This window comes from Dasypus novemcinctus, chromosome 10 (genome assembly GCF_030445035.2).
Source record: "Dasypus novemcinctus isolate mDasNov1 chromosome 10, mDasNov1.1.hap2, whole genome shotgun sequence".
Taxonomy (NCBI): Eukaryota; Metazoa; Chordata; class Mammalia; order Cingulata; family Dasypodidae; genus Dasypus; species Dasypus novemcinctus.
Window position 1 is genome coordinate 100,368,396 of NC_080682.1, and position 12,091 is coordinate 100,380,486.

The 12,091-nt window shown below is 36.8% G+C and overlaps 1 pseudogene; it reads right to left on the reverse strand.

Annotated features, from left to right (window-relative positions):
• Positions 1–676: 676 nt before the first annotated feature.
• LOC101436050 (olfactory receptor 51F2-like) lies at positions 677–10,820 on the reverse strand (annotated as a pseudogene).
• Positions 10,821–12,091: the final 1,271 nt, after the last annotated feature.

Sequence of the window (12,091 nt, forward strand, 5' to 3'; positions counted from 1 at the left end):
ATTACTTATTTGGAGATATAACTTAGATTTATCAAGCAGCAAGTTATGATATTAGTATTTCTGAGGAAACTAGTATTTCTGAGGAAACTACACAGATTGGAATTGAATTAAAAAGAGTTATTTTTCACAGAAATTCTGGTACTAAAAACCTGTCCTGAAGAAAAAGGGAAAAGGTGACTGACAAAGGAGTAAGAAATTTACTGAGGACGATATTAGCTATTAATGAGGACAGGGAGGCCAAAGCAAGGAAGGAGAGTAAGAATATTCTGAAACAATTCACTTACCAAAGGCATTACCATTTGTCTATGGCAGCTTGAGATGATAAGATGTGGTATTTTTTTATTATTAATATACTTATTTTAATTTGTGAGCAAGAATGGTTCCATTTTACTCTATATACTAGAAATCGAAAGCAATAAGCAGAGACTTGCTTTTCTGTGTTTTAAAAGCAAAATAAACCACATAGAAAGCAAAGCCAGGTCATTGGAATTCTAGGTCATTGAATATCTTCCATCTTAAATAAAGAAGTATTCTTATTTTCTTTGTGGTTTTCCCAGGAAAAGAGTGAGATTCTTAAGAAAACCCAGCTCATATTTATCTCTCTCAGCCTACAGTCTTCTTACATTAAAAAGTGATCTTTTCGGAAAATATTTGCCAAAATAAGAGTTTAAACATTCTAAACTCTCTGAATGGCATTTTCCTCCTCCACACAGTAAAGAGAATCAGAAGCACTTGGAAAATTCATGTAGTGCTTTGTTGCCCTAGAATGGAAAATTTTTAGCACAGCCCTATGTTTCTGCTTGGTCTTCACACTGTAGATGATGGGGTTCATTATAGGTGGGATCAGCAGATAGGTATTAGAAGACTATGTTCATAGGCTGGTGCTCATTTCCCAAATCTATGGAAAAAGGACTGACAGATTAATGGAATATAGAATTCAGTCATGGCTCCAATATGGGGGATACATGTGCTGAAGGCCTTCTTCCTCTCTTCTGGAGATGCAATGCTGAGGACAGTCCTGATGATCAAAACCTAAGAAAGAACAAAGAAGGTTGACTACACCCCAGCAGGGGTGATCAGGGCAGTCAACACAATGGCACTATTGATCCTGGCATCCGTGCACGAGAGCTTCATTGCACCAGGGTGGAAGCAGTAGGAGTGGTGGAGCACATGGTTGCGGCAGAAGGACAATCATTTAGAAAGTGCAACCATTGCTGTCAGCATTAGTGTCCCCCTGATGACAATTGCCATCTCAATCTGGGCTATTTTTGAGCCAGTTAAAATGGTGGCATACCTAAGAGGATTAGAGATATCCACAAAACAAAGGCCATGGCCAACAGCATTACAAGTCCATGAGGGTAAAGAGTTGAATGAATAACATCTAAAACAAGCAGGCACTAAAGTTGACCTCCCTGACATTGAACTAAAATATACCCATCATGGAGGCCAGATTGGATAAGGACAAGCTGAGGTCAGTAGACGACACAGAGAGAAAAATAATACATGGGTTTGTGGAGGCTGGGCTAATTGACAATGAGAAAAATAATCAGGTTGTTTCCTGAGAAGGCAGTTATATAGAGAAAGCAGAATGGAATGGAGATCCAGGTGTGGATGGCTTCCAGCCCAGGAATACCAGTAAGCAAGAAAAGGATGTGGTATTTTGGAAAGCTACAAATTGAACTCAACCTGAAGAATTTGAAGCTGAGTCCTGAAATTTTAAACTGCTTTCTTTATTATATATTTAACTTGAAATTAGTTTTTACACCAGGAAAATATTTGTAAATGTAATGTCCATATTATGAAAAGCGCTCATATAGACTGGTTTAAACACACACACATGCAAAAAAACCCCAAAAACAAAAATCCAAAAAACAAAAAGCTAAGACCACATCAAACAAAAGGGCAAAAACAGGAAATAAATTATTTACATGAGGATATTGAATTTGTACACTAACACTGGAACAATATTCCATTTGGTTGAAGTTTTAATTCTGTTAAGTGATGAAGTTTGGATTTGAACCCACTATATTATGACTTCAAATAGTAGTCAGTGAGTAAATATTTACTGAAATGTATTTAAATCTTTGGATGAAATTTTAGAGGAATAGTAAACCATGTATGCAGTGATTCTCATATAGTAAGGGAATTACTTTAGGTTCTGGAGGCCCAAACGAGAAACCATCTCTTCATCAACTGGATGTTTTCTTTTAATCAGAATAATATCTCCTTTCTAAATATAGAGCTAATACTTATTTGGGCCCCTAGTATTTATTAGCAGTTGTTTTAATATCCTGGATAAGCATGCAGTCTATTTGCAATATCAGAATTTGAACTGTCTGTAAGTAACTTGCATACTACAAAACAATTCTGATCAATCAAAACAGTTGTATAAACAGAATTATTGGAATGTGGAGTATCTCCAGAATGAGTATCACAGATAATTTACTCTGAAATTTATTCTGCATCCCAAGGCAATTTTGTCTTATTGCATATTCTGTACTCGGGATCAAGCTTGACATTTACCATTTGAGTCACCACTTGACAAGGTACTCAAATTTTCTTTGCATCAGTTTCCCCATCACTAAAATAATAATGATATACCTACCCCATAGGTTTGTTCTGAGGATTAAATTAATCTTGGCATAATAAATGGTATATGGTAAATATTTATGAAATATTAGCTACCAATGCTTAAAAATGTTTTAATTTACAAATTATATGAAACATGTATCTCCTTCCTCTCCTACTTTTGTTCTCAACCCCATTTCCACCTTTCCATTTATCCACTCATCTTTTCTTCTGATAGCTTAGCATTAAACATGGGATTATTATTTAAGTTTCATTTAGGCAAGTCCACTGTTTAACATCCTCTCATTTGGTCCCTTCTACCTCCTTAGCTATATTTTTCTCATTCTTTCTATTCCTTCCTAATTCAAAGGAAGAGTTCTTTATCCTTTCCAAAGACAGCTCTACTATGCAGTCTCTCAAAAATGCTGAACTTTAGCTTACTCTAACATAAAACATTACTGAGAGCATACTGTAATCCAGACTTTTGCTAGACTTTGGTGATAAGAATAAATTGGGTATGGTAGCTGCCCCCTAAGACTTTCATAGCATAGTTAGAAAATAAATGTGTAAGCAAACAAATACAATTCAGTGTGATGCATAAAATATCTTGTCATATTTAAATGAGTAAGGAATTTGGACATTTCCTAAACTTTGGAAAAATAATGAATGAATAGCTTTCTTTCTCCCCTAGGAAGTAATCATAAAAATATTTCCTTTTCTACTTTAAAAAATTATTCCCTTTTATTTTTACCATTATCACAGTTTATAAATATCCCTACTTCTTTTTCAGCTTAAACATAGGTTTGGGTTTTGTTGTTGTTGTTTTCTTTTTGTTTTAACTTTCTTATCAACCCCACCTCCCTGTTAGGTGCATATCCTTCACCAACAGCTTACTGAATGACCTATCTATTCTCCTTTCTCTCTTTAATGATTCACACATACGTTGGAATCTGTTCTTTTTTACTGTTGTATTAGTTTTATATTGCTGTGTGAAAAATACCACAGATCCATTGGCTTAAACAATGCCATTCTTATTCTCACAATTCTGTAAATCGAAGTGTGGACACAACATAGCTGGGTTCTCTGTTCACGGTTTCATGAGAAGGAAAATTCAGGGGCTAACCAGGGCTACACGGCCATCAGAGCTCAGGACTTCTCCCAAGCTCATTTGGATTTAGTGCATTTTAATTGTAATACTAAGGTTTCTGTTTTCCAGCTTACTATTGCCTGGGGTTTCTCAGAATCACCATGTGTCCCTGTCATACTCAGCACTTCACTTCTTCAAAGACAGCAGGATAATCTCTTCTGGTTTTTGTCTCTTTTTAAAAGATTAGATCATGCCCACTTAGGATAATCTCCCTTTTGATTAATTCAAAGTGATTAGGGATCTTAACTACATCAGTAAAATTCCTTTGCTGTGTAATATAAAATAATCACTGGTCTAATATGCCATCTTATTCTCCTCTCCCATGCCCCCTTAGGTATTACGTAAGACAAATAGAATAGGGGAGGGAATCTTGGGGATCCTTCTAGAATTCTGCTTACCTCATCTTCTCCTTAAATTAATGCTATTAACAATCAAGACCATCTAGTCTCTAAACATTCATAGGTTTGTCTTCTGAAATGTTCCTTGCCTGACCATCCTTACCCTCCAGTCCTTGCCAAGACTTTACATATCACTTTCATCAGTTTTTTTGCACTAACCACAGCAGTATTCTCATAAGTAATTGCCTAACTCTGAGTATAAGTGCTTTCTCCATATTGGATGCCATTGCGATATTTCTAAAGTATTCCTTCATGCCACATCTTGTGCCGGAGCTCATCATTCACGTCAGCATGAAATCAAAACTGTTTATTCCAGCAAAGTTCTTCCCAAGCCATTTGTGCTGCTTCCCACTGTCTCCCCTCCCTAGGCACCTTTTGATATTGTAAACTTGGACTTTTCTTCATTCTTCAAACTACCTAATATGGCAAGTTCTTTCATACCACTGTGCTATGCTTGACTCATGTAGTTCCTTCTTCTTTGAATAAGCCTCAATAAATTCTTTGACTCTTTATTAGATCCATTGACTCATCCATGAATTTAAAATGCATTTTTTTTAATTTTAAGAAGCATTCTATAGTATCACTCCTTTCAAATAAAACCAAAAGCACTTATTCCTTCCTGTGGATTCACATCTTTTTATATTTATATGTATCTAGAACTGTGGCCTTTCCATTGTGTCATCCAGAGTAATATTCCAGTATGGCTCTTCAACTGCATTTAACTATTAGCAGGCTGGAAAATGGCTTATTCGTTATCTTCCCAATACCTTGTATTATTATTTCAGCAGTATGGACAGACAATTAGATGTGTTGACATAAATTAAATTTTAGAGTCATAAACCAAAAAAGAATTCTGGACATGTCCCAAGATCTCAGCACACTCTAATTTTGACTATTTGAATTACCATTTATTGCATGAAACAATACATGTGACTACTGTAGAATCACATTGAGTTCTCCCACATTCACACAAACTGTGTATTTTGCATATTATATATAGGTTATACATTTTAGATTATTTTGATTTTGTGGTTTTTTTTTTCCTGATGGAAAACTGTCAATTGTATTGTAGGATAAATTTTTGCCCTCCTCATCCATTTGTTGATAGTCTCTCCTCTTCTGAAGACAATACTCTGTTCCAATGTAAAAGCATGTGTAAGGTTCTATGCCAGCCTACCTTAATTTATCTGTCTTCTCTGATTTACAGAGAGACAGCAATATGGTTACTGGTGAGGCCAAGGTTTAAAAGCTGGCTCTGCCACCAACTAGCTGGGGAGCTCCAAAAATCTCTTTTTATAAGAATCCTTTTCTGTGAAATTGGTAGCTTGCCAATAGCATTAACTGGTAAGGATAAAATCAGGTAACATTTGCAAAATATCTAATATGCTCACCAATGCAAGGAGGCATTCAAAGTGGTAGCTGAGAATGCGTTTGGTGGTGGTGGTAGTGGCAAGTGGTCTTAGGTGACAGTTTTGAAGTGTGGCACAGACAACCTGGAAACTCACATCAAACTAAGTCCGTGGACATATTAACAGCCTGCTCTCAGCAACAAGGAAAATGACACACAGACCAATTGAACCTGCCAGCTAAACTAGAATGCCCCATGTAATACACATTTCAGGAAAATAACTTTCAGACCATTCTGAAAACTCTTAGTAGCTAATAAAAACTTTTCCTTCTCAAGGAAAACAGTGTATGTTAAGGATGGTATGTTCCCTAAAAGCAGGTGTTTTACGTACCAATTATAGAGGGTTTTTCTTTCAAGGAGTTGGGGGAGGTGTTACGATCAGGGATAGAAAGCATATTACATACAAGGAGCCATGATGCAGGCTGTCTGGAGTCTCAAAATCAGAAAACTCCTCGTGGAGATACCTGTCAGCCATAGTATAAAGCTTCCCAGGGCCTCATTCTCACCAGAGTTTCCTTCCTCTTGCTTTTCATGGTGCTCACCTTTGTAGTTCCCATGCAGTGACTGGTATTATATTTACTCAATCTCATGTCCTGGTGCATCTTATTAAATATTAATTCTTACTGAAAACTCCCAAACAAAAAGACCTGCTATATCCATGAAGCTGACTCCCTGCCCCCATACAACTGCCAGGCCCAGCTGAAAAATGTATCTTCCTCCATTACTTGGGTGACTTTTATCCATCATTTGGAAACCACTGTGCTTTTGTTGGAAAAAAATAAACACTTCATTTTTCTTCCATCAAGCACTATAAACACCTAACACGTTGGTAATACAGATAATTGAACAGATCAACTTCCCCCCAGGGCTCCCAATCTAGTAAGGAAACAGCCTTAAAATTTGCTTAAAAGAACAGGGCATGTTTATATTAAGAGCATAGAAGAATATGTGTTTAACCTGCAGGAATGTCAATACCAATTTTGGCGGGGAGAAAAAGGAACATAGAGAAGAAAAAGCTCATCTGGTCACAAGAATACACTCAGTGCACCTGAGATTGCTTACACATGGGAGAGTGAGAAAGAGATGAAGCTGAAAGGGAGACAGCATTCCTGTTATGGAAGATTTTTCAGGCAATGCTGAGGTTTTTGAATTTAAGTAATTGTAATTGCTCCACTTGGAATTTCATCTTTCTCCTCTCCAGCAAAACCTCATCTCTCCTTCAGGAGTTCCTCACAAAGCAATTAGGAAATTAGGCACTTCATTTGAAGCTCCATAGTATAGTGGGGTTTTCTGCTTGGTTGTCAGTATGATCCTGAATTGCAAGACTTATCAAATTTTCCCTTTAGTTATAACATTTCAGTTATAAAAAATGTCAATTTACTAAACACTCTCAAACAGTACCTCCTTGAGTTCCTACAATCTTGGCAGACCCCTCCTTACCTGCCCCTCCAAATTCTACTTCAGGCTAACCAGTTTATTACTTAGCATTGGCTCAGGAAGTTTTAACAAGGATGTTAAGCAAACATGGTGGAAATGTACAGATTTCTGTATTGGATAAAATTGAATTCAGAGCACAACACAAATGGTAGGAAAAACTAAAAGTGTAGCCTGTAAGGTTAAAGGGAAAAAAAGTTTATATAATTTTCTGTAAATGTTATCACTTTTATAAAAAAGAAAAAGGAATGTAGTTTAAAATGTAATTTAATTTTTCAATGTATGTACAACTATAGTATGCAATGGTATCTGTAATCTTCTGAAACATTATGAGGCACTTTTTCTACTGCAGCAAAAGTAGAAGTTATTGCTTTCATTACAATATTCTCTAATGTACTTATTTTCAAACAAATTCAAAAGTATATTTGCTCTATCTTCAAAAGTCGTTTTTGAAGCACTTCATGAACATCCATGAAATTCAAGTAACTTACTTTTCTCTTTCATTGTTTAGCTTTGAATGTGTATTATGTGTTCTCTATTAAACAGTACACTTCTAGGAGCTATGGAAATATTTTTTTTTCATCAGACTAAGTGCTTCCTGGTTTGACTAGTTTTCCATTAGTTCAGTCCCTTCCTGGGAAATAGACAGAACAACATCTATGATTCCTCTTAGCACCTGGTGCAATGCTTTATGCAGAATGGATACTTTAATAAGAAAGAAATGATGAAAATATAGTTTCAATTTGGATCTGTTTAGTCAGGTTGTAAATCCCTTACAATGGACACTGTGGGTTCACTGTTCACTGTTTTAACCCTATTGCCTAACAAAAGTATTTGTCTAATGGAAGATGCTCAACCTATGCAAGAGGAATATATATGCAGTTAGTTTCAAATAAATTTGATTCATTAAGCACATATTAAATATCTATTGTAAAGGAAACACAGTGCTTGGGTCTGTGCAAGATATATCAAGCTCCAGGATACAGTGACTGTTCTCAAAAATTTCAAGTCAGTAGAGGAAGAAACCCAGCTACCTATAATATAAGACTATACAATTCTTTAAGATTTTTCTATAACCAAAAAAAAAAAAAAAGAGGAAATTTGATGGGGGATAACAGAAAGGATTTCATATAGAAGAAGATTTATTAATCATACCTTTAAGGATGAAAAATGCAATAGAAGACCAAAGGAAAAAGGGGAGGGTGTGAGAATTTTAGCCAAAGAGCCAGATGATCAAAGACTTAAGAGCATGCACTCATGGCACTTTCAGGAGTAGATCTTAGCCTAGATCCAGGAGGAGTGTGACTCTAGCATTCATTCATGACAAACTGTAGGTAGTCTGATAAAAAGCAAATTCTTTGTAGGTTGTGACAAAATATACAATGACCTATATACGTCACTGCACTGTCATGAAGGACAACTCCAATGTCCTGAAAGTGCTCCCATATTACACCTATTCTTCTTTCTCTCATTCCTCAGAACCTCTGGTGGACACCCCTTTTATATCAATGATAAGAGTTCTTCTATTGCTAGGATAATAGTATGTCTTTAGTAGATTAATAGTAAGTCTAATTTAGTCCATTGTTCATTCCCCAATCTTAAGGATTTGAGGATGGTGATGCCCACATTGCTTCTAATTGAGAGGGACATTAAATCCCATATGGTCAAAGGATGGAACTATCTTGCTTACATTTGGAAAAATCACCCTGTTCCTTGGGATGGGCATTGTCCAACATAATCTTCTTGATAGTTGTTCTGGGTGAGTCCAACAAACTGGAGTGTACAAGTTGCAATGACAGAGTGTTAACTAAAATGTAAACTGTAGTCCATGGTTAGTAGCACTGCTTCAATATGCATTTATCAATATAACAAATGTACCACATTAATGAAGGATGTTATTAATGTGGGAAAGTTTGGAAGGACAAGGGAGTTGAGCATATGAGAATCCCTTATATTATTTATGCAACATTTATGCAATCTAAAGCTACTTTAAAAATAAAAATAACTAAAAAAAGAAAGACATATATATAATTGGGGGGAAAATTAAATAAAATAGAGATTTTATGGCAAAAAGACAGCAAATTCCTGGACTCCAATGCAAGAGTTTCTGAGTAAGTAGTTCTGGATTGGAGTTGAAGTATCTGCATTTTATTTATTTTTATTTATATTTTTATTATTGTCTTTTTTAAATGATACATAGATCACAAAAAAATGTTACATTAAAAAATATAAGCAGTTCCCGTAGATCCCACTCCCACCCCACCCCAGTCCTCTCACATAAACAACCTCTTTCATCATTGTGGCACATTCATTGCATTTGGTGAATACATTTTGGAGGATTATAATTTACAGTGTAGTTTATATTCTCTCCCAGTCCATTCAGTAGGTTAGGCAGGATATATAATGTCCAGCATCTGTCCCTATAATATCAGTTAGGACAACAAAAGTCCCAGAACTGCCCCCACATCACATCTCGTCTTCCTTCTCCCTGCCCTCAGCAACTACTGTGGCTACTGTGTCCACATTGTTGATACAATTTCTTCCATTGCTAGAGTCACAGTAGTTCTACAGTAAAATACCAGTAAATCCACTCTAATCCATATTTTATTCCTCCATCCTGTGGACTCTGGGATAATGATGTCCACTCCACCTCTAAATCCAAAAGGGACTTCAATCCCACATGGCTGATGGATGCAATTCTTCTGCTTGCAGTTGTAGACTCTCTTGGTTCTGGTATAGTGATTGACCATCTTCACCTTCCTGTTAGCTAACCTGGATAATTCCAACAAATTGGAGAGTAGGTGTTGCAACTCTGCTGAGGCTCAGGGCCCAAGTGGCACATGGACAGTCCAGAGATTCAAGACTCCTGAGCATCTGCATTTTAAACAAGAGCCTCAAGTAGTTCTGATGCACTGGTAGTAGACTACTATGAGAACACCGATGGGTACAGATGAGCCTGGATGCCACATTAGAAACTAGCCAGTGGACAGTGAGTGTAGGGAGAGGTCAGATTGTGAAGACTCATAGGAATGAAGATCCTATGGAAGACAAACCAAAAAAAAGTTGTTCTTTTTTGTTTTGGGGGGGCATTAAAGTAAATTATATTATGATTGGATAATTTAAAAAATAAAATTCTCATTTTCAAACATTTGTAAATGCTGGAAAGTACAAAGAAAATATAAACAAACTAATATCCAACTATCAAGAGATAAGCACTTTTAACATTTTGGAATGTCTATCTATATCTTTTCACACACACACAAAATTTCATGGTAAGTACCCTAATTACTAATCTACATTTTTAGCTTATCATGTAGAGCTATAGACTGATATTGGTATTCAAATTTCTGCATACTTCATATTTTATTTAACCTATACCCTAAAGCAATATTGTAAGCTTTTTCCTAGTTTCTACTGTTTTGCTGTGCTGAAAATCACTCTCGTGAATTGGTTAAGATTGTGGCACATCTCAGTGGGTTACAGATGGCAATGATGGGGTCAAAGGCCATGGCCAGGAGCACTGAGGAGTCCATGAGCATGAAACCGTGGCTAAAAAACATTTGTCCAATACAGGCATCAAAGCTGATTTCTAGAGCATTGAAACAGAAAATACAAGCATAGTGACCAATGTGGATAGGCACAGACCCAAGTCAGTGAAGGATAGCATGGAGAGGAAATAGTACATGGGTTCATGGAGGCTCCCCTCAGTGATGATGACAAACAGGATCATGCCATTCCCAGAGAGGGCAATGGCATAGAGACAACAAATTGGGATGGAGATCCAGGCATAAGAGGTTTGTAGCCCAGGGATGCCAGTAAGGAAAAGCACTGCAGGGTGGAAAATACTCTGGTTGAAGGACAGCATGATGAGTGAAAGAAGCAGATTTCCTGTGCAAAAGGATCACATCCTGTAATAATAGGGAAAAAAATGTTTTCCCTCACTCTCAACAGTCATACAATTTAGCATCACTCCAAACCATATTCCATTCTTTAATGGAAGTGTATAGTAAATTATAGTTTTCTTACATGTGGACTTGACCTTGGATGAACTGGGGGAAGAAACAGAACACTAAACTGTCTAAAAAAAATCTGAGTTATAGCAAGACTTTAATTATGTTATAGTTTGGCCCAGTATACTAGAGAGAGATTAGGTAGTCTTAAATTCCAGCTCAAAGGGTCTATGTACGTGGTCAAATAGGAAAACGAAGATTTAATTACTTTCCTAGTGAAATGTTTCTAACTGAATAAATACAAAACTGCTATTGATTAAACTAAATAACAGGAAACAAATGTCTGCAAAAAGACCAACAGAGGGTGAGAGTAGGTAAAGCGTTTGTTTATGCAGGTAATGCATGCAAGCCTGATTAGTTTTAAGGAAAATCCTGCCTGAAGAAATATGGACTGGAGGTATCCTCAGGAAGAACAAAGGTGGTCTAGGACACTGATATATGGTAATTGGAGGAGAATTACCTGAGCAAATTTCTGGATTTTTCTTTTTCTTCACAGGGGTATTTAAAATGAATTCTTAGGGGGATATTCCTTAGAAACTCTCGCTGAGATTGGCTCCACTCAACTCGGATGGTCAATGATGACTGCCAACCATCTCTTCTATTGAGGATATGTGCTATGAGCATGCATTCAACAAGATGAATAAATCTGTACAAGTGAAGAAATTATTCTATATTGGCTCTTGTCCTAAAATTTCTGCCAACATATTTTCAGTAAAAGAAAGAAGGCTGAGAATTCTGGGAAGATAGTCGACAAGAAAGACATGGTGCTTTCTTCTCCTCCAGAAAAATAGCTGGAGGACAGGCAGACATGGCCTGGAAAAAATATCTTTTGGGGGTTAAGATAGCAGGGAAAACTGAATACTGCCCAGAGGAAAAAGGGGCAAAGGAAAAGAACCTAGGTGGGAAAACTGTAAGTTATAAGCCACAGCTGCAAATACTGGCACCCTCTCCCACACTATACAGAAGTGAATTCTCAGGTCTCAGGGCTCTCGGCTACAAACACAGCTGGCCCCATGTACACACCTCCCCAGGAAAGGGGAGAGAGAGGGACACAGCCTAAGGCTGACTCCGCATTTGACTCCAAATTTGCCCCAAAATACATGAGACAAACTCTGGCAAAACAGAA